Source organism: Micropterus salmoides, unplaced genomic scaffold (assembly GCF_014851395.1).
Source record: "Micropterus salmoides isolate LMB-PRFRI ecotype aquatic unplaced genomic scaffold, ASM1485139v1 Ms_hic_scaffold_1, whole genome shotgun sequence".
Lineage (NCBI taxonomy): Eukaryota > Metazoa > Chordata > Actinopteri > Centrarchiformes > Centrarchidae > Micropterus > Micropterus salmoides.
In genome coordinates, this window is record NW_024040040.1 from 53,745,887 (window position 1) to 53,770,516 (window position 24,630).

Genomic DNA, 24,630 nt, shown 5'->3' on the forward strand with positions numbered 1-24,630 from the left:
GATGAAAAAGAAATAATAGATATTGTTAAAGAATGCAAAAACAAACCATCTACTGATCACAATGGTATAGATATAAAAATTATACAAAAAGTAATAGAGGGGATTGCCGAACCATTAACGAACATCTGCAATTTATCATTTCTAACCGGTAAATTTCCAACAAAAATGAAATATAGTAAATAGTAAATAGTAAAAGTCATTCCTCTATTCAACACTGGAAATAAACACCACTTCACAAATTACAGGCCTGTCTCTCTACTGCTAACTCAAACGCAACAACATTGTGATTCCATACGTGTCTGGAGTATCAGAGAAATTCAGGAGGATTTTCAACAAACATAACATCCCTTTGTTTTTTAAACCCAAGAACACACTAAGACAGATGCTGGTACACCCCAAAGACCGCACACCCAAACACAAGAAAAGCAATCTAGTGTATGCGGTCCAATGCAGTGAGGAATGCACAGACCTGTATATTGGGGAGACTAAACAACCACTACACAAACGCATGGCTCAACACAGAAGGGCCAACTCCTCAGGTCAAGACTCTGCAGTCTACTTACATCTGCAGGACAGAGGACACTCGTTTGAGGACCACCAGGTGCACATTTTAGACAGAGAAGATGGATGGTTTGAAAGAGGTGTCAAGGAAGCCATCTACACCAGGGTTGAGAAGCCGTCATTGAACAGGGGAGGGGGTCTACGCCACCACTTATCCCCCACTTACAATGCTGTCCTTTCATCACTTCCCAGGAAACTCAACAAACGTAACCTATTGGCCTCAGGTGAAGATACCAACGATGGTCGTTCAGTCTTGGCCACAGGTAGTCTTAATGACTGTAACAACTGTCGTCACAGCAACAAGGAACACTAACGAACCAGCGGTATCGATGACCCGGGCCAATGACCCCACTGAGGTTAAATAGCTGAGTTTCCCTGCCAGTCAGTCAGAACTGAAGAAGTCCTTTGGATGAGGGACGAAATGTCTTCCAGTATCTTCAACAAAGCCCTTGATTTTAACCTTCGTTGGATATGAACATGAAATGTATGAGCATGTAAAAGGAACCCCAACTCAATACTTAGTTGGGGTTCCTTTTGCCTGAATTACTGCAGCAATGCGGCGTGGCATGGAGTCGATCAGTCTGTGGCACTGCTCAGGTGTTACGAGAGCCCAGGTTGCTCTGATAGTGGCCTTCAGCTCTTCTGTATTGATGGGTCTGGCGTATCGCATCTTCCTCTTCACAATACCCACTAGATTTTCTGTAGGGTTAAGGTCAGGCGAGTTTGCTGGCCAATTAAGAACAGGGATACCATGGTCCTTAAACCAGGTACTGGTAGCTTTGGCACTGTGTGCAGGTGCCAAGTCCTGTTGGAAAATGAAATCTGCATCTCCATAAAGTTGGTCAGCAGCAGGAAGCATGAAGTGCTCTAAAACTTCGTGGTAGACGGCTGCGTTGACCTTGGACCTCAGAAAACACAGTGGACCAACACCAGAAGATAACATGGCACCCCGACAGCTGAAACCCATGTCTTGCATACGTCTGTGCGTGGTGGTTCTTGAAGCACTGACTCCAGCTGCAGTCCACTCTTTGTGAATCTCCCCCACATTTTTTAATGGGTTTTGTTTCACAATCCTCTCCAGGGTGCGGTTATCCCTATTGCTTGTAAACTTCTTTCTACCACATCTTTTCCTTCCCTTCGCCTCTCTATTAATGTGCTTGGACACAGAGCTCTGTGAACAGCCAGCCTCTTTAGCAATGACCTTTTGTGTCTTGCCCTCCTTGTGCAAGGTGTCAATGGTCGTCTTTTGGACAGCTGTCAAGTCAGCAGTCTTCCCCATAGTGTAGCCTACAGAACTAGACTGAGAGACCATTTAAAGGCCTTTGCAGGTGTTTCAAGTTAATTAGCTGATTAGAGTGTGGCACCAGGTGTCTTCAATATTGAACCTTACTACCAATATTCAAATTTTCTGAGATACTGATTTCGGGGTTTTCATTTGTTGTCAGTTATAATCATCAAAATTAAAAGGAATGAACACTTGAAATATATCAGTCTGTGTGGAATGAATTTATACATTATACAAGTTTCACTGTTTGAATGGAATTACTGAAATAAATCAACTTTTTGATGATATTCTAATTATATGACCAGCACCTGTATGTATGTATGTATGTATGTATATATATAATATATATAGATGGATAGATGGATAGATAGATAGATAGATAGATATGTGGATAGATATATGTATGTATAGATATATAGATATACATACATATAAAATGTTTCAGAAGAGGATTATAATTTAACATTTTCCGTGATCAGCTATAACATTATGACTACTGACAGGTGAAGCGAATAACACAGATTGTCACGTTACTATGGCACCTGTCAGTGCGTGGGATATATTTGGCAGCAGCTGAACATTGTGCCTTCAAAGTTGATGTGTTAGAAGCAGGAAAAATGGGCAAGTGTAAGGATTTGAGCGACTTTGACAAAATTGTGATGACTGTGTCAGAATATCTCCAAAACTGCAGCTCTTCTGGGGTGTTCCTGGAATGGTTAATACCTATCAAAAAGGTGGTCCAAGGTAGGAAATGCAGTGAAACAGCGGCAAGGTCATGGGTGGCCAAGGCTCAGTGATGGATGTGGGGAGCAAAGGTTGGCTTGCATGGTCCAATCTGAAAGACGAACTGTTGTAGGTCTAACTGTTAAAACGGTTAATGCTGGTTCTGATAGAAAAGTGTCAGAACACACAGTGCATCACAGTTTTCTGCAGATGGGGCTGCGAAGCTGCAGACCAGTCAAGGTGCAATGCTGAACCCTTCCTAGTGCTGAAATTGCCTACAATTGGCATGTGAGCATCAGAACTAGAGAACTGAGCAATGGAAAAAGGCAGGCTGGTCTGATGAATCGTGTTTTTTTTTAACATTACATGGATCCATGGTGGCCAGGTGCATGTGCCCCTCATACATGGGGTACACAAGGCACCATGATGCTTTATGGGAAGAAGGCATGCCGGCGGAAGCAGTGTGATTTTTTTGGGGCAATTTTCTGCTGGGAAACATTGGGTCCTGCCATACATGTGGATGATACTTTGGCACGTGCCACCAAAGCATTGTGGTAGACATGGATATCCTTTCGCAGAAACGGTCTGCCCTGATGGTAGTTGCCGCTTTCAGCAGGATAATTGGCCATGCCAGAAAGTAAAAATGGTTTAGGAATGGATTGAGGAACATAATATTGAGTTCAAGGTGTTGACCAAATTCCCCAGATTTAAATCCAATTGTGTATCAATGGGTTTTGCTGAACAAACACTGCAATCCAAGGAGGCCCCACCTTGCAGTTTAAAGAATTTCAAGGATTTGCTACTAATGTCTTGGTGCCATGTATCAAAGCACACTTTCAGAGGTCTAGTGAAGTCCATGCCTCGAGACCTATACCTACCCTAGATCAGACCTATTTTGTACCTATTAATTTCGCGGCAGCTTCCAGCACACCTGCAGCTGGTAGCGATGATAATGCTGACACAGAAATGCTACTTTGGGCACTGCAGGGACCCTCCGATGTCCACCCTTCCAATTGCTTGCACGCGCAGTAGCTGGATTTGTGGAGCATTTAAGCACAACAAATTATATTTGTTTCAACAAACATTAGAAACAGTATAGAACTGCTATAACCAATTTCCCCGTGACCGATTTTTAAGTCCTGGATCGTCTTTTCTGTCCCCAATTCCGCTTTCTACGACTGGCTTATCCACAATGTCACTCTACTTATTTTTTGTGAAAAGCTCATTGACTACGGCATAGTAGTATTGATGTACACATTTAAAACCCGAACACATCTGATTGGATTCTAAATGGATCATTTATTCTTTATTCAGATTGAGAGGATGCAGTTTGCCAGAGATCATCTGTGCTTCTCTGGCCTCAGCTCTGAAGTCCAACTCCTCCCCTCTGAGAGAGCTGGAGCTGAGTGACAACGAGCTACAGGATTCAGGAGTGAAGCTGCTGTGTGATTTTCTGGAGAGTCCACACTGTAGACTGGAGACTCTGAGGTCAGTAACAATTTGCAGACACTAAATTGCAGACAAAAGGCTGATATTATATTGATCCACACTGGGTATCTTATTTGTGTTGGGCTGCAAAACATGAGTTTGTATAGATAGCCACTGGTGGATCTGCAGAGTTTAAGAAGTGAAGTCACTATGTCTTTACTGAAATAATAGCACGTTGTCGTTGATATTAATGAGAGCTCTTTTTACCTTTCTGTATTTTATAGTTTTTAACCTGCATCCTGTTGGATTCTGTTTGGAGTTTCTAAACTTCCACATTCTGTACCTCCTTCAGCTCTGAAGAGATTATTAAACACTGAATGATTTCAAACCGCAACATTGTCTTCTAAAGTTACATCATTTATTCTTTTATCAGATTATTGCGCTGCAGTTTGTCAGAGATCAGCTGTGCTTCTCTGGCTTCAGCTCTGAAGTCCAACCCCTCCCATCTGAGAGAGCTGGAGCTTAGTGATAACAAGCTGCAGGATTCAGGAGTGAAGCTTTTGTCTACTGGACTGGAGAGTCCATTCTGCAGACTGGAGACTCTGAGGTCAGTTAACTGACTCTCTGTTACTATTGTAGATCTGATGTGTTTAATTAACAAATGAATGTATTTTATGTTCACACATAACTAACATCCATAAAGTTGTAAATGTCATATTTTCATGCTTCTTGTACTCAAATTAGTCTGCAGTCACAAAGACTTGTGTTTCTTAAAGAAACTGTAGAAAATCTGCTGATGTATAGTATATGACCATAATGTGACCATTTACCAAAGATTTTTGGTCAGCAGAGCGAGAGGCTGCGCCGTCGCGGTGGAATAACGTTACGGTGAGGGTTAAGTTAGCTACAAACTACTGTAACGTTAGTTGATGACAGCTACACTTGTTACTGTAAGTACGTGCAATAAAACCTTCGCAAGTAAAAAGACAATACTTTATTACTTACGTGTCTATGGTAACGTTAAACATGTAGAAATGGTTAATTTAATCATCTCTGTCAGTATCTCATCCTGAGTGTTTAATACAAGCACAGCTGACGCTAGCTTGGCATTAGCCAAATGTTAAAAAGAAGCTGAATAGAAAGCTGTCTGTCAGACCTAGACTGGTCTGTAGTCTTAAAAACTCAGTTGCTGGCTGAGACAAACCAACCGCTCCTCCTTCTGCCTGGTAACATTACCTGCAGCCAGCGAGAGAGGAGGAGGGACTGATACAGACTGATGGTATTCTTTCTAAACGTCACTCACTACTTGTGATGTCAGATAAAGTTATTGAGTTACTTTGCTGTTGTAAACATTAATGTTGCTGCTCTAGAAACAACATTTAGCTGGATTTAATAATTATTAATAACAACCAGGCAGTAAATATGCACACTTGTCAATATATAACATTATTGCACAATGAATATTTTCCTCAAACCATGCATGCCTACTTTATGCCCGTTGGGTCTGGTCCTACCAAATAACCATTACTAAATAATAGTAAAGTATTGGTAGTGGTATGGATAAAGAATCGGATTGTTAAGCAGTCTCAAAAAGTCATCTTTTAATGAGAATGCATACTATTTCTACTACCTGCCCTATACTGTGCTGTGCATAACATTATTGCTCCACTGGTTGTATCCCATTCAGACTGTCTGATCGACACCGAACAGGATGAGACAACAGTGTTAAGTGGAAAACAAAGCAAACCAACAGCCAGTAAATAATGGGTCCACTTAATTACTCTCATGGCATTTGCTGGTGTCACAAAAGGTGTTGGATGCTAAGTTGCTTTCAGGGGATGTCTGACAGTAGAGTATCCCTTTTGTAAATATGTAACCACCGAGATTCACAGTGTATCCCTCAGAGAAATTAACGCTTTTAAGAGAAAGACATTTTTCATGCAGTCAATGCCATGTGGTGTTTTTTACAGATGACACTCTAACTTCCCATTCCCGTAAAGACAGCACAGAGCTGAACCACAAGCAGCCGATAGAAACACTGAAGAGAATAAAAGTTAGGATTCACACTTGTCCTGTGGCAGTACTGTAAACTGGCAGGTTTTAATGTAGTTCAGTGTTTAAACTCATATTTTTGTGATTTTCTTTGTGGGCTGACTCAAAACTCTCACCACAACAAAAGCTCCGCAAGAGCACCTCCATGCTCCCCTTTTCAAAAAAACGCCCAATCGTTACTTAAGGGCATGGCTACCTTGTGATTGACGAGTACAACAGTGACCTGTCAGGTATAGCAATACGGATCCATCCTCAGTGCACTTAAAACCTGAACACATGTAGTTAGATCATTACAGGATTTTAATCTCCATCATTTATTCTTTATTTAGATTGTGGCGCTGCTGTTTGTCAGAGATCAGCTGTGCTTCTCTGGCCTCAGCTCTGAAGTCCAACCCCTCCCATCTGAGAGAGCTGGAGCTGACGAACAACAAGCTGCAGGATTCAGGAATGAAGCTGCTGTGTGGTTTTCTGGAGAGTCCACACTGTAGACTGGAGACTTTGAGGTCATACACCATTTTTTCCTTCTGTGCTGAGATTAATATGATGTGAAAGTTGTTGTAGGAGCCATACACTGGGTTTGTTTGGGTTTTTATTGGGTTTCTTCTCTTTTCTTTGCACTGTAGTGTACATGCACGCGCATCGTGACGTCATCAGTTACTGTGGGTGTGACCGGGGGCGTGGTGTCTGTATTAATGTGTGTGTGCTCACCTGTGAGGAAGCTTGGGTTGATCATGGCTGCAGGGTGAGCATGGGGAAGAACTTTCTGTTGACCGTTACCATCGTCGTCAACATCTTTCACTGATGTCTCTGAGGTACCTTTTGCACTACTTACAACATGCATCACTCAAAGTAAGTGATTGGTTTTCTATGTATGTGAAATAGCGTAATAAAGAGACTCAATATGTACGATGGTTCAGCGTGACGCGTCTTCAGTGTAAATCCTCATGTTTCAGCCTGCTGTGGCGTTTTAGTTGTTTTGGTGGGTCTGGTCTGTTTGTTTTAGTGGTATACGCCGCAATATTGTGTCAACAGAAAGTTGTTGTTGCGCTGATTCAAACGTATTGTCGGGACTACACTGGATGTTTGCAATCGCTTTCCATGTTGTAAGCGATAGACAGCCAGCGCTTTAGGACTCACGTAAGCCCATTCATTCACAAATTGGCTGTTACTATGCTCATTTTGTCAAGCAGTCGTCTTTATCACAAGGTATAAAACATTGAACTTTGTGGATTGTCTGTTAAGGACCAATTGTATTCCCTGCTAGGCTCAGCGGTACTTTCGCATAAGGTGATTGTACTGTTTGTTTGTTTTGGGACTTTTTGTAGTATTTTGGTTCCTGCGTCAAGCGGTAGAAGCATTGCGCTTGGGAGTGCCGCCGTGGTTCTGGTTCTAAGACGGTCAGTCTGGTTCAAGACTATCGGTATTTAGGTACATAAATACCCACCGCTAGTATGCACAGAAGACTAGGGTTGAGTTAGTTTAGCTTCAGTGAATAAGTTAGAGGGAATCAAAGACAACACATTGTACCTTGTTCACATGGTATGTGTCATGAAATATGATATAAGTCATTAGCAGATACTTTGCAGTTTTAACATTAGCAGATTATTGGATTATTTTGTAAACGAAAATGGAGTTGAATGGTTCCAGGTCAATTGAGAAAAGACAAACAAAACTTACACCCAAGGCTTTTGAATATAAATTGGAGCAGCTCCAAGAAGAACGTCAAGTAAAAGTAAGAAAAATTAAAGATGCAATAAGGCCGAAGATGTCAAGGCTTTACGGGCCTACAGTTTATTGTTGCGGGAATGCTGCAACTCTATGGGACTTTCTGCAAGTGATCTGAACGTACCTACGAATATGCAAATCATTGTGAAAAAACTGCCTTATAAGCTGAGGGATTATTGGAGAAGTGTAGCCTGCGATATTCATGAGAAGTCTCATCGCAGAGCTATGTTCTCAGATATTGTAAAGTTTGTTGAGAGGCAAGTCAAGATGGCGAGTGACCCTCTTTTTGGAAATATACAAGAGACATCTGCGAGTGGAAGAAATGAAGTAAAAATGGTCCGGTCTCAACCTCGTTCAAAAGCCAGAGGCAGTAGTTTTGCTACTACTGTCGCATCTGCTGAGAATAAGGTGGAGCCTGGGTTTAAAAGGGAGAAGAACTCACTAGTGAAAGTTTGTTTGTTTTGTGGGGCTGGGCATTTGTTAGATGTTTGTTTTAGTTTGGATAAAAGAACACAAGATGAGAAAATTTCCTTTTTGAAGGAGAACCGTATGTGTTTTGGATGTCTGTGCGTCGGACACATGAGTAAAGACTGCCGAAAACGTATGACATGTAAAGTATGCAATAATAAGCATCCCACGTTGTTGCATATCTACCCCACAGCAAAACCAACGAGTCCGACTCAGGCCAATGGTGGCTTGAATATGGCCAGAGACGGTGCTGTGGTGTCTGTTCAGTCTAGTGGCTTGACTGGGGCCGGTAAGCAGGACTGTACGCTCTCTATCTTGCCTGTTCAAGTGAAATCTAAGAGGGGTCAGGAGATCTTGGTCACATATGCGTTTTTGGACCCAGGGAGTACCGCCTCGTTTTGTACAGAGTGACTCATGACTCGGCTCAATCTTACAGGGAAGAAGTTGGGAATTCTCCTTAGGACTATGGGACAAGAGAAAGTGGTAGACAGTTACAAGTTGTCAGACTTGGAAGTCGCCAGGCTGGACTCGAACAACTTCTGTGGCCTGTCTGAGATTTTTACTCAGCAGAACATGCCGGTTCATCGAGGTAACATTCCAAGCTCAAAAGACCTTCAAAGATGGCCGCACCTAAGACACATAAAAATACCAGAGATCAATTCTGATGTGGATCTTCTGATTGGCACTAACGTTCCTCAAGCTTTGGAGCCGTGGGAGGTGGTTCGTGCAGAGAACGGGGGCCCTTATGCGATTAAGACCATCTTGGGTTGGACGGTGAATGGCCCGCTCCATGGAGATTGTCATATCAGTGAACAATGTTTGCAGCCTGACATCACAGTCAATCGGATCTCGGTGGCGAGGCTTGATGAGCTTTGGGAGAAGCAGTTGAAGGTAGATTTCCCTGAAACTCTGCAGGATGAACAACCTGGTCTGTCAGTGGAGGATAAGCGCTTCATTGAGTTGGTCTCAGAGTCTACTAAGCTCATTGATGGTCATTATAGTATTGGTTTGCCGGTGAAGCAAAGACACCTCAAAATGCCAAACAATAAGACAGTGGAACAACAGCGTGCATTGAGTCTTAAAAGACGTTTGAATAAGGATCCATCTTTTCGCTCCGATTACATCGCATTCATGTCTAAGATGTTGGTTAACGGCTATGCAGAGAGAGTTCCAACCGAGCAGTTGACCCGTTGTGATGGAAGGGTATGGTATATACCTCATCATGGGGTGTATCATTCTAAGAAGAAGAAACTGCGGGTAGTCTTTGATTGTGGAGTTACGTTTCAGGGGACATCGTTGAACTCACAGCTTCTTCAGGGACCAGATCTCACAAACTTGTTAGTGGGAGTGCTTACACGATTCCGTAAAGAACCTGTAGTGCTCATGGGAGATATTGAGGCCATGTATCATCAGGTCAGAGTGCCGGCTGAAGACTCTGATCTGTTAAGATTCTTGTGGTGGCCTGATGGAGATTGCAGTCGGGAGCTGGTGGAGTATAGAATGACGGTACACCTGTTTGGTGCTACTTCCTCTCCCAGTTGTGCCTGTTTTGCCCTGAGGAAGTGTGCTGAAGACAATCAAAAGTGCTTCAGTTCTAATACAGTTAACACGGTCTTGCACCATTTCTACGTTGATGATTGTCTGGTGTCTGTTGGCTCTGAAGAGGAAGCAGTTTCTTTATGTCGAGAGCTTAGTGCCTTGTGTGAGGAAGGTGGTTTTAAGCTCACAAAATGGGTTAGTAACCGACGCTCTGTTCTCGCTACTATTCCTCAGGATGAGCTCGCCAAGGAGGTGAAAGATCTGGATTGAAATAGTGACGCTCTGCCTGTAGAGTATGTTTTGGGTGTACAGTGGTGTGTCCAATCTGACTCATTCAAGTTTAAAATTACGCTTAAAACTCACCCACTCACAAGAAGAGGAATCTTGTCTGTGACTAGTTCGATCTATGACCCTCTTGGTTTCTTGGCACCTGTTGTTTTGTCTGCCAAGAAAATCCTTCAAGACCTCTGTAGGAGACGTTTGGGATGGGACGAACCTTTGCCCTCTTCAGTGATTAGAGAATGGACGGCTTGGCTGGAAGAGCTTCATGAGCTTGAAAGTTGGGAAGTTAGTAGATGTTTAAAACCTGTGGACTTTGGTTTTCTTGTCTCTGCTCAACTTCATGACTTTGCAGACGCAAGTGAGGAAGGGTTTGGGACTGTGACTTACCTGTTGCTCCATGATGATAGCGGGCGAACTCAGTGTATTCATAATGGGAAAGGCACGAGTAGCTCCTTTAAAACTTGTCACCATTCCTCGGATGGAGCTGACTGCCGCGGTGATGGCTAGCAGAATGGACAAGTTGTGGAGGAAGGAGTTGCAAATGGACCTTCAAGAGTCTGTCTTTTGGACAGACAGCACTTCTGTTTTGAAATATATAAACAACGAGACGTCCAGATTTAAAATCTTCGTATCAAACAGAGTGTCTGAAATATTGAAAATATCTAATGTATCCCAATGGAGGTACGTGAATACGTTAGCCAACCCTGCAGATCTAGCCTCCAGAGGCGTTAAAGTTCAGTTATTTCTAAAGACTGGTGCATGGCTTCGTGGTCCTGACTTACTTCATGAGCCTGAGAGCAGTTGGCCCCAAAATCCTGAGACCTTGGAAAACACTCTGATTGGAGACCCGGAGGTCAAGGCTGTGATGGTGAATGCAGCTCAGGTTGAGCAGGTCAGTCCAGTGGAGAAGCTCATTGATTACTTTTCCTCCTGGTTCCGTCTTAAAAGGGCTGTTGGTTGGCTTCTCAAGTTTAAGACCTTACTTCTGTCTCTGGTGCGACATCGAAAGCTGCTGAGAGGAACCCTTTCTGAATCGGAACAAAGTGCTGAGCAGGTGGAAAAAGAGCTACAGGTCCAGATGAAAGGCTTTAAGGCTCAAGTGCCAAAGGGTTTTCTGTCTATGGAGGATATGGTTGTAGCGGAGTCAAATATTATCTGTTTTTGTCAAAAAACAATGTTTCCGGAGGAACTGGCCAACTTGAAGAAAGGAAGAGTGTGTAAGGAGGACGAGCCACCTCTACAAGCTCAACCCGATCCTGGATGGTGATCTCATTAGGGTTGGAGGACGGCTTAGTAGAGCAGCTATGCCAGTTGAAGCAAAACATCCAGTTATACTGGCTAAAGATAAACACATCTCCAATCTTATTCTCTGTCATGTACACAAAGTAACAGGCCATGGTGGACGAAACCACATGCTTTCTCACCTACGTCAGAAATATTGGATTCCTGGTGCTTGCGCCGCCATCAGAAGGGTTTTGGCCAAGTGTGTCATCTGTTGTAGATTGTCCGCTTCACCTGGACATCAGAAAATGGCTGACCTTCCTTACAACAGAATAACTCCTGATGAGCCTCCTTTCAGTCGAGTTGGTTTGGACTGTTTTGGACCATTTGAAGTTAAACGTGGAAGAGCTGTGGTCAAGGGGTATGGGCTAATTTTTACGTGCTTAGCGATGCGAGCCATACATCTTGAAGTTCTGTCTTCTTTGGACACAGACTCCTTCATTAATGGTTTCAGAAGGTTTTTGGCGAGACGTGGTCAAGTTTTGGAAATCCATTCGGATAATGGCACTAACTTTGTGGGATTGAGAATCTGAATCAGAACCTCATCAATGACATGCTGTTACAAAAGAATGTGAAATGGGTTTTTAATCCCCCAACAGTATCCCACCATGGAGGTGCTTGGGAAAGGCTAATTCGGTCAGTCCGTAAGGTGCTAAACTCTATTTTGAAGACTCAGACCCTGGATGAAGAAGGCTTGGAGACAGTGTTCTGTGAGGCTGAAGCTATTGTTAATAGCCGCCCTTTAACAAAGGCATCAACAGATCCTCAAGACTTGGAGGCATTGACTCCTAACCATCTTCTTCTGCTTAAGTTGCAACCTTCGTTGCCACCAGGATTGTTCAAGAAGGAGGATGTTTATAGTCGTCGTCGCTGGAAACAAGTGCAGTATATGTCAGATTTGTTCTGGAAGCGCTGGGTGAAGGAATATCTTCCTGGACTCCAGGAGCGCCAGAAGTGGAATACTGCCAAGAGAAACTTTGTCCCAGGAGATCTTGTGGTGCTAGTGGATGAGATGGCACCTCGTAATGCTTGGATTATAGGAAGAATTGTGGATACTGTTCCGGACAAAAATGGACTGGTGCGAAGTGTACGGATTAAAACTAAAACCAGCTATTTGACAAGGCCAATAACCAAAGTCTGCCTTCTGCAGGAAGCAGAGGAGCAGTGAAGATCCTTGGATATAGCAGACTTGAACTTTGACATTAACAGGACCTTTTAAGGGAACATTTCACTTTGCATTTCTAACTGGTGTTTGTCTCCCACAAGAGGGTTGTAGTGGTGGTTAATTATTACTATAAAATAATTGGGGGCCGGAATGTAGGAGCCATACACTGGGTTTGTTTGGGTTTTTATTGGGTTTCTTCTCTTTTCTTTGCACTGTAGTGTACATGCACGCGCATCGTGACGTCATCAGTTACTGTGGGTGTGACCGGGGGCGTGGTGTCTGTATTAATGTGTGTGTGCTCACCTGTGAGGAAGCTTGGGTTGATCATGGCTGCAGGGTGAGCATGGGGAAGAACTTTCTGTTGACCGTTACCATCGTCGTCAACATCTTTCACTGATGTCTCTGAGGTACCTTTTGCACTACTTACAACATGCATCACTCAAAGTAAGTGATTGGTTTTCTATGTATGTGAAATAGCGTAATAAAGAGACTCAATATGTACGATGGTTCAGCGTGACGCGTCTTCAGTGTAAATCCTCATGTTTCAGCCTGCTGTGGCGTTTTAGTTGTTTTGGTGGGTCTGGTCTGTTTGTTTTAGTGGTATACGCCGCAATAGTTGTGGTGACACTAAAGTGCTGACATAAGGCTGATATTGTACTGATTCTCACTGAGTATCTTAATGTACTCAAACATATTTCATACACACACAGGAATAGCCCACATCTTTGTACAAAGGCCACCAATAATAGGCTAAATAGAACAAATTGACAAATGAACGAGGTGAGGTTTTCTTTACAGCTGCTTCGCTGGGTTGTGATGGCAATGCATGTACAGCGTCTGCCAGGTGATGACTGATTTCTGAAGTCAGTTTGTGTCCTAACATTGGTGTTGTTAGGATACAAGTGCTGTAGCAGAGTGGAGTAGCTTCTAAGTTTGAAGAAGCATCATAGGACCATTATCAGGCATTTCTTGGAATGTGTGTGTTGAGGCCAACTTGGTGTCTGTCTTCATCTTTTTGGAGGAGGTTTGAGACACATTACTAAAGGAAAAAAAAGTTGTGGAGATCTTTCAATTCGGTTCAGAATGTTTCAAGATGTACTGACCCAAAATTAAGCATAAGGCAGCCCATCCATGTGCATACATGGAAAGTCCAAGACATAGAGCAGCAGTAAAGAATCCCCATACAGAACAGAGCACACAGCAGCTAGTGCAGAGACAGGGTATGGAGGCGTTGAAGTGAACTTAACTCTAAACTACTCGAGTTGACGACAGCTATCCTCGTTACTGTAGTACGTGAAATAAAACTTCACGAGTAAAAGACAACTTTATCGATACATCTGTTTTGAAAGCACAACATGTATAGGGTGTTATTTGATCTGCTCTGTCCACGACTGTCCACCGCACTAACTCTAGCTTGGAATAGCTAGATATACAATAAGCTAAATGAAAGCTGTCTGAATTTGAACTGTTCAGCTTAGATTATATAGCTTTAATTTTGCACATTGTTACCTACAGTGATCACAGCAGAGTGAGCACTGTGGGTTATGAGGTGTTTGCAAGAGGAAAGAGCAAGGACATGCAGGTGGGCTACTGCAGCTTAAATAGACGCCTTGCATGGAATTTGCCAATGAATGCTAAGAGAGGAATCAGCTGAGCTTATGTGGCTGGCTTAAGATGGCTGCTATCAGCTGATGTGCTGGGATTGTGAGCTGAGCTTGACTTGACTGTTCAATTCAATTCAATTCAATTTTATTTATATAGCGCCAAATCACAACAACAGTTATCTCACAGCGCTTTTCATAAAAGAGCAGGTCTAGACCGTACTCTGTGATGATATTTACAGAAGCCCAACAGTTCCCACCAAGAGCAAGCACTAGGCGACAGAGGCAAGGAAAAACTTCCTTTTAAGAGGCAGAAACCTCGAGCAGAACCATGGCTCAGGGTGGGCGGCCATCTGCCTCGACCGGTTGGGGAGAGAGAGAGAGAGAGAGAGAGAGAGAGAGAGAGAGAGAGAGAGAGAGAGAGAGGCAGCCTACACAATATACACACAGAGGTACAGACAGCGAAGGTAATGTTGCTATAAACTAAATGAAAAATGGTACAGATATTTATAATAGTGTTAATGGTAACCATCGTAATGTTAATGATTATAATAACAATAAGACTAGCAACAATAGTCGTTGCAGTAGAGGGTGTCGAGCAGGAACACGGGGGCAGCAGGCGACCCGCAGCCACAGATCCAGACTCCACAGCTCCAGAGCCAGAAAACCTGCAGGAAGTGATAGGAGGAGAGAGGAGAGGGACGAGAAAGCACAAGACTACCAGAAAGGGGAGAAGTTGTGTTAGTAACATGCAATAATGGGATAAGGTTGCATACAGAGGGAGAGAAAGTAGAGGAGAGAGGAGCTCAGTGCATCATGGGAAATCCCCCGGCAGTCTAGGCCTATAGCAGCATAACTAAGGGATGGTTCAGGACTACCTGAGCCAGCCCTAACTATAAGCTTTATCAAAGAGGAAAGTCTTAAGCCTACTCTTAAATGTGGAGATGGTGTCTGCCTCCTGAACCCAAACTGGAACCTGGTTCCACAGGAGAGGAGCTTGATAGCTGAACGCTCTGGCTCCTAGTCTACTTTTGGAGACTCTAGGAACCACAAGTAACCCTGCATTCTGGGAGCGCAGTGCTCTGGTGGGGTAGTAAGGTACTATGAGCTCTTTAAGATAAGATGGTGCCTGACCATTAAGAGCTTTGTAGGTAAGAAGAATGATTTTAAATTCTATTCTGGATTTTACTGGAAGCCAATGCAAAGAAGCTAAAACAGGAGAAATGTGATCTCTTTTCCTGGTTCCTGTCAGAACACGTGCTGCAGCATTCTGGATCAGCTGAAGAGTCTTAATGGACTTTTTCGAGCAGCCTGATAATAAGGAATTGCAGTAATCCAGCCTAGAAGTAACAAATGCATGGACTAGTTTTTCTGCATCATTTTTAGACAGGATGTTCCTGATTTTCGCAATATTACGTAGGTGAAAAAAGGCGGTCCTTGAAATTTGCTTAATGTGGACTTAAACGACATGTCCTGATCAAAGATAACTCCAAGATTCCTCACAGTGGTGCTGGAGGCCAAGGCGATGCCATCCAGGGAAACTATATCTTTAGATAATGCGTCACGGAGGTGCTTAGGCCCCAGAACAATAACTTCAGTTTTATCTGAGTTTAACATAAGAAAATTACAGCTCATCCAGGTTTTAACATCCTGAAGGCACATTTGAAGTTTAGCTAACTGATGAGTTTCATCTGGCTTGATCGATAGATATAACTGAGTATCATCTGCATAACAATGAAAGCTTATGGAATGTTTCCTGATAATATTGCCTAAAGGAAGCATATATAAAGTGAAGAGGATTGGTCCAAGGACAGATCCTTGAGGAACTCCATGAGTAACTTTGGCGTGCATGGAGGACTCATCGTTAACATGTACAAACTGAAATCGATCTGATAAATAGGACTTAAACCAGCTTAGAGCGGTTCCTTTAATGCCAATGAAATATTCCAGTCTCTGCAATAGGATCTGATGGTCAATGGTATCAAATGCAGCACTAAGATCTAATAAAACCAGTACAGAGACAAGTCCTTTGTCTGATGCAATAAGAAGGTCATTAGTAATTTTCACCAGTGCTGTCTCTGTGCTATGATGAGCTCTAAATCCTGACTGAAAATCCTCAAATAAACTATTGCTCTGTAGAAAGTCACACAGCTGTTTAGCAACTGCTTTCTCCAGAACCTTAGAGAGAAATGGAAGGTTAGATATAGGTCTATAGTTTGATAAAACATCCGGATCAAGTTTGGGCTTTTTCAGAAGAGGTTTAATTACAGCTACTTTAAAGTACTGTGGTACATAGCCTGTTGATAAAGATAGATTGATCATATCTAGTATAGAGGTGCTGACTAAGGGTAAAACATCTTTAAGCAGCCTAGTCGGGATGGGGTCTAAGAGGCAGGTTGATGGTTTAGATGAAGAAATTATTGAAGTTAGTTGGTAAAGATTGAGGGAAGCAAAACAGTCTAAACATGTATCTGGTTCTACAGCTGTTTCTAAGGTTCCTGAGTTAAGAGATAAGTCGGTGCCAGTTGAGGGCAGGTCTTGGTGAATTTTGTCTCTAATAGCTAGAATTTTATCATTAAAGAAGCTCATGAAGTCGTAACTACTGAGAGCTATGGGAATACTTGGCTCAATAGAGCTGTGACTCTCTGTCAGCCTGGCTACAGTGCTGAAAAGAAACCTGGGGTTGTTCCTATTTTCCTCTATTAATGACGAGTAGTACGCTGCTCTGGCATTACGGAGGGCCTTCCTATAAGTTTTAAGACTATCTTGCCAAATTAAACGAGAATTTTCCACTTTGGTGGAACGCCAATTCCTCTCAAGTTTCCGTGATATTTGCTTTAATTTGCGAGTTTCAGTATTATACCATGGAGCTAACCGTCTTTGTTTTAGTATTTTCTTTTTAGAGGGGCTACAGAGTCGAGTGTCATTCGCAGCGAGCCTGCAGCACTATCAACAAGATGATCGATTTGGGAGGGACTGAAATTAGCATAGGAGTCCTCCGTTACTTTGTGACTAGATAATGTATTTAGAGCTGATGGAATCGCATCCTTAAATTTAGCTATAGCACTATCAGACAGACATCTTGTATAGAAATTTTTGCCCAATGGCGAGTAGTTCAGCAATACAAACTCAAAAGTTATCAAACAGTGGTCGGATAAAGAGGGATTCTGTGGGAACACCACTAAATGTTCAATTTCAATACCATACACCAAAACAAGGTCGAGGGTGTGGTTAAAACAGTGAGTCGGTTCATGAACACTCTGAGAGAAGCCGATGGAATCTAACAAAGAGATAAACGCAGTACTGAAGCTGTCATTCTCAACATCTACATGAATATTAAAATCCCCTACAATAATAACTTTGTCCGTTTTAAGGACTAAAGTTGACAAAAACTCTGCAAATTCAGATAAGAATTCAGAATACGGGCCAGGTGCTCGGTACACTATAACAAAAAGAATTGGTTGCAGTGATTTCCAACTTGGGTGCGAAAGACTAAGAACAAGACTTTCAAATGAGTTATAGTTTAGTTTAGGTTTAGAGCTGATTAATAGGCTAGAGTCGAAGATAGCTGCAACTCCACCTCCTCGGCCTGTGCCTCGAGGAATGTGAGTATTAATATGACTGGGAGGGGTGGATTCATTTAGGCTAACATATTCTCCATCACCCAGCCAGGTTTCAGTAAGACCAAATAAATCAATATCATAATCTGATATTAGTTCATTTACTAGTACACCTTTAGAAGAGAGAGATCTGATGTTTAAGAGTCCACATTTAACTCTCCTATTGTTTGCACTATTGCTCTTGTGGTTTTAATTTTTATAAGGTTTTTATGCACAGCTCCTCTTCTGTTTACCTTTTTAAATAATTTCGATGGTCGGGGGACAGACACCGTCACTATAGGGTTTTCACTAAGTAACTCCTGAAATGGAGGAGCAGAGAAGTGTGTTAGACTGCGACTCTGCGTAGGGTTTTGGGTGGGTAACTGCTGAAAAAGAAGGGCAGAGAAGTGTGTTAAACTGCGACTCTGCCTCCTGGTCTCAACTCTGGGTTGTCATGGATTTGGTCCACTAATAAACTTGGCCAGATTTCTAGAAATGAGAGCTGCTCCTTCCCAAGTGGGATGGATGCCGTCTCTCCGGATCAGACCAGGTCTTCCCCAGAAAGTCTGCCAATGATCAACAAAGCCCACATCGTTTGCTGGACACCACCACTGTTACTTGCGTGAATTAAAGCTATGCTTGATTTCCTTTCCAAAACTCATAATGGTTACTAAACTATTAAACTTTTCCTCTCTTATTCTTCTTTTTTTTTTTTTTAACCCTGTCCTGCCCAGCAGCCTGGTATAGAGTATAATGACCTGGATACCATATTGTGCCAGACAGATTTTACTTTAACAAGACAGTATTAATATATTCCTTTGTCTGTTTTATTATTTATTTAATTATGTATTGATTTGTCACTGGGCCGGACAGGGGTGCAGACACGGGGATGGGGGGGCACAAACAGACAGCACAGAGAAAGGACAAGACCTGCAAGAGAAGGGGGATGGAAGGTGGGCACAACAGGGAAACACCAACTGCAGAAAGCAACGAAACCTGCAATAGAACAGAGAGGGGGGCTTGGGGAGGCAAACAAACAAACACAAACAAAACAAACAATAAAATAATAATAATAGTAAAAGACAACCAGCCGAACAGCAGCAATAAACAGCTGACATAGTATGAAAACTAAGAGAAAAATGAAAACAAGAAACAGTCACGCACACTAAATAAGCAACACAGCCACGAGAGCTGGAATAATAATTAATTTAAATAAGTAACTGAAAGAAAAGCATCAGGAATAATTCTACCAGGGTCTACGTGTGAGACTGTGTGTGTCTGTGTGCATGTGGGTGAATGTGTCTGTTGTTTTCCTCTCTCATTCAAATACAAAAACAACTCCCAAGCTGTTGATCTGTCCTGTGATTATACATTTCTATGACCTAACTGACCCTTCGCTAAACCATGCCCCGAATACGCAGCTGGCCAATCCTGGCGTAGTATAGGACTCCCTCCAACTGAGGTCTGACACTTTCATTGCTGCGCTCCATTGATTCCAATGCAGATGTAGTCGTTTGGTAGCTTTTTTTTTGCTGTATTTTTCCAAGATATGGACAAACCTGGGACATAGTTACAGTCACTACCCAGAGAGGCTGAAAGGAAAAGTATGATTTATTCCCTTTCCAAAACTTAAAACAACTCCAGAAAAATCTAGGTTGTGGATTGTTCCTAATGTAATGTTACTTAGCTAACGCTAGCTAACTTACTACTGAATGTGACATTTTATAACCTATACTATTTTGGCTTTTTAAGGATAGAATAGTGCATAGAGAACTATCCCAGCTTTACAGGAACAGTGATAATCCTTAATATTTTTGTCTTCTTTCTCAATTGTCAGGAGATGCAGTGGTTCACTTTTACTCTGTGATCTGTAGGCTTCATCTTCTTCTTCTTCTTCTTCCCCCGTCTTTATTTGTTCCACTTCAGTTTGAAAGCCTAACTACAACCTTCAAATGTATGATGCAAACCGTCTCCTTTCTTAGATTGCTTTTTAAAAATGAGACATTATTTCTCCAGAGAGTGCAGTTATAGACAGTGGAAGTGCAGTGATTTGTGATTCACAGTTTGTCAATCCTAGCAACAGTAGCCAAGGGGGCGTGGCTTAGTGACGGGTCAATTGGGGGGAGGAGCAATCTGACACAATTGTCTTATATTACCAAAAATGGTCCATGACTTGGTGTATCGCTTCTGACAGTAAAATATTTTCAGCCACCACATATTGTTCCTTGAGTTGGCTGTTCCTCACCCAGTTGTATTCCTCTTACACGGCTGTTTCTGTTTCAGTTAAACATCATCATGTATTTTTGTTTAATCATACATGTGAAGATATGCCTACAAAACCCCTGACTTTGTATGTTTTGCATTTTTTCTACACCCAAAACCTTTGCACAGTAGCTTACAGTAAGTTATTTCAAACCATAAATGGAAACGATAATAGATTACCATGCTTGTCCATAACAATAATGATCATAATACCACTCAACCATTATAGCACCAACAGTGTCTGTTTCTCTTCCCTGAGATGAGTGGGAAAAATGTGAAGGGGTGTATGGCACTCCCTCACACATACATGCCTTCTGAGGGCAGATGAGTTTGTGGCATTCCACATAGACTTTCTTTTATTCACAAGATTTGAAAAATTTCTCTAAATCCTCTCTAAAAACTGTAATGATGTACAGACAGGAACAGCCACAGACTGTAACACCAGTCTGTAACGTTAGTTTAAGCCATTCTCTCACTCATATGTGGCCCCTAAAGTGAACAGAAAATATAAAACAGTTAAATGTTATATGACACACGGTTTAACAATACATTACCATGACAGCCGCGGTGCAGAAATCTTTTAACATGAGTGTGATGAAGAACATTTAAAAAAATCTATTTAAAGAGACAACAGCTAACTGAAACAAGTTCCTCGTGGTGATAATCTTAATATGTCAGGCTTGTGTGGAGACAAAAATGAAACATGGTGCTGTCCAGCTTCTGTTTTAACAAAGTGCTCCAGGATGATTTTGTGCTGTTTCACAGCAGTTGTGCCCTTTTAAATTCACATAGCGGTCTCTGTGCAGCTTGTTCTCCTGGGAATCCCACAAGGTGCAGTGACGAGCAGATGCAAATTATGCAAATCAATGCATTTTCATAATTTATTATGTTTATTACATTAATGAGTCACCCTAGTTTTAGGTCATTACACCAAATAGTGAGCCATACTTTGTAAAAGTATCATGCTCTTCATTCCTTCACATAAAGAAACAGTTCCTGTTAGTCCAGGCTTTGTTACCCTACATCCAGATCAGCATAATTTAAAATTTCACTGGTTTTATATGTAGTTTAAGACACTTAACAGATCCACCATTCAAATAGTTCCACCTGATGGAAACCAGAGATCATGAGATCTCCTTTAAATGATGGTGGTATCAGGTTATTCTCTGCAAGGTCAGGCATTGAAGTTGGGATTTCCTAAACTTCCTTAGGTTATCAGAATTGGAGTTCTGGCAGATCTGTTGTAAATCGAGAAATTGCCATTCATCTTCCCATTAGTGATACATGAGTCACGTTAAGGTCACGGGACAGCCGAGGTTCCTGGGGAAAAGTTTATCAGTCCTTTGGACCGACTTAAAAATCTTCATCATCACATCATCGTCATCTTGATCATACTGCACTCATTCAACTATCAGACAATAACAAATATATTCAGTATTTCCATTTTCTAAACTTCTAAATTCTAAACCTCCTTCAGCTCTGAAAGTTACATAATTTATTCTTATCTTTATTCAGATTGAGTCTCTGCTGTTTGTCAGCGATCAGCTGTGCTTCTCTGGCCTCAGCTCTGAAGTCCAACCCCTCCCATCTTAGAGAGCTGGACCTGAGTGGAAACTTCCTTCAGGATTCAGGAGAGAAGCTGCTTTGTGGTTTTGTGGAGAGTCCACACTGCAGACTGGAAACACTGAGGTCAGTAGAGGGTTGTAGTAAGTCCATGCTGGTTTCAGCAGTATTGTACTGAACACCTTTTGAATGAATCACGGAAGCTACCATTGTATGTGTCCTTAATAATAGTCCTTATGTATTATTTCTGTAATATTTATTATTTTTTTTTGTTATTTATAATACAAATCAATTTCCATAAAAGATGGGATATTTCCCAAAATGCAATATAAACTAAACTCTTCATCATACACATTTTGGAAAATATCCCAACGTTTCGGAAATTGGGGTTTGTACCTATAATAAACATATTAAGAAAGACAAAGTACTGCGACTGTCAGGAACAGAAGGTGGGGAGTTTGGCTGGGATGGTACACCTGTGAAACAGTAAGGTGAGCTTAGTGAGGACTGAAATCTCCCATGGAGCAGAAGTCAAACGCAAATGCATTAACTAATTTATTAATACAAGCACAATTTGTTGTCTTTCTCCACACTGACTTTTGACCAATAGAAAAACATTTCATGGGTTTTGTTTATGCTTTCTGGAACACTTGAGATTTTTCCTTTGTGAATGCAAAATTTGGAAAATTTAAACAAATTACCATCCTTGCACTGGTTTAATTCAGGAAGCGTACCCTTAAGTTTGAATCCACCCTGAGTATCAAAGCTGATATCCAGTATTTCGTGTAAATCTCCAACCTTCTCAGTGGCTACTTTCCTCATTGAAGCTTAGGAACTATGCAGTTGCCATACAAACATTTGCCAAAATCCTAGTTCAAACTAGGGAGGTAACTAAATTGGTAAAGTCAATTAAATTCATCCATCCATCGTAAACCGCTTCTCCTGCGTACAGGGCCGCGGTCGGCTGGAGCCAATCCCAACTGACATTGGGCGAAAGGCAGGGTACACCCTTTACAGGTGGCCAGTCCATCGCAGGGCCACACATAGACAAAAACCCACTCATGCTCACACTCACACCTAAGGACAATGCAGGGTCACCAATCAACCTAGGCATTCTTGTCTTTGGACGGTGGGAGGAAGCCGGAGCACCGGGAGAGAACTCACGCAGACAAGGGGAGAACATGCAAATTCCACAAAAAAAGGCCGGGGCCCACGACGTTCTTGCTGTGAGGCGACAGTGCTAACCACTGCACCACCATGCCACCCCAATTCATTTCAATTCAATTCAATTTTATTTATATAGCACCAAATCACAACAACAGTTATCTCACAGTGCTTTTCATAAAAGAGCAGGTCTAGACCGTACTCTATGATGCTATTTACAGAAGCCCAACAGTTCCCACCAAGAGCAGCACTAGGCGACAGAGGCAAGGAAGAACTTCCTTTTAAGAGGCAGAAACCTCGAGCAGAACCATGACTCAGGGTGGGCGGCCATCTGCCTCGACCAGTTGGGGGTGAAGGAGAGAGAGGGAGAGAGAGAGAGGGGAGGGAGAGAGAGAGAGAGAGAGAGAGAGGAACAGAGAGAAAAAGAGAGGGATGTAAGGAGAGAGAGAGGGGAGGGAGGCAGCCTATACAATATACACACAGAGGTACAGACAGTGAAGGTGATGTTACTATAGATATATATATAAATGAAAAATGGTACAGATATTTATAGTAGTGTTAATGGTAACAATCGTAATGTTAATGATTATTATAATAACAATAATAACAATAGGACTAGTAACAATAGCTGTTGTAGCAGAGGGTGTCGAGCAGGAACACGGGGGCAGCAGGTGACTCGTGTAGTGTACAATATATGTGCAATTGATTCATAACAGTTTAAAATAGCACTGTAGCAGCTGGACAGAGGGTCAGTGACCTCCTAAGGGGAGACTAGTGATTGATGGTTATGTAGGGACTGAACCCTTCTATAGAATTTGACCTCTGACCCCTTGTTTTGTTACCTCAGAATAGTACTGTACCCTTCTATTGGTTGGAGCTTTATTTGCAGACTCAAACCCTTCTATGGTATCTAACAGATACATATCCTATATAAGCTATGTTTGATGTACAGAGCGACAAAATGGCCATCGGCTGGGTCACTCTCCAAGCTGCTGCAGAGCTTGTAATTGATGCTGAACTCCTTGATGTAATAAACTTTTATGATCAAGAACACATCATCGCAGCATTATTGTTCGGACACCACACTCACAGCCACAGATCCAGACTCCACTGCTCCAGAGCCAGAAACACCTGCAGGAAGTGATAGGAGGAGAGAGGAGAGGGACGAGAAAGCACAAGACTACCAGAAAGGGGAGAAGTTGTGTTAGTAACATGCAATAATGGGATGAGGTTGCATACAGAGGGAGAGAAAGTAGAGGAGAGAGGAGCTCAGTGCATCATGGGAAATCCCCCGGCAGTCTAGGCCTATAGCAGCATAACTAAGGGATGGTTCAGGACTCACCTGAGCCAGCCCTAACTATAAGCTTTATCAAAGAGGAAAGTCTTAAGCCTACTCTTAAATGTGGAGATGGTGTCTGCCTCCTGAACCCAAACTGGAACCTGGTTCCACAGGAGAGGAGCTTGATAGCTGAACGCTCTGGCTCCTAGTCTACTTTTGGAGACTCTAGGAACCACAAGTAACCCTGCATTCTGGGAGCGCAGTGCTCTGGTGGGGTAGTAAGGTACTATGAGCTCTTTAAGATAAGATGGTGCCTGACCATTAAGAGCTTTGTAGGTAAGAAGAATGATTTTAAATTCTATTCTGGATTTTACTGGAAGCCAATGCAGAGAAGCTAAAACAGGAGAAATATGATCTCTTTTCCTGGTTCCTGTCAGAACACGTGCTGCAGCATTCTGGATCAGCTGAAGAGTCTTAATGGACTTTTTCAAGCAGCCTGATAATAAGGAATTGCTGTAATCCAGCCTACAATTAACAGATGCATGGACTAGTTTTTCTGCATCATTTTTAGACAGGATGTTCCTGATTTTTGCAATATTACGTAGGTGAAAAAAGGCGGTCCTAGAAATTTGCTTAAACGACATGTCCTGGTC

General features: G+C 42.3%; 1 pseudogene; it reads left to right on the forward strand.

Annotated features, from left to right (window-relative positions):
* The window catches only part of LOC119886099, a 40,041-nt pseudogene that overhangs the window by 8,407 nt on the left and 7,004 nt on the right, over nucleotides 1-24,630 (forward strand).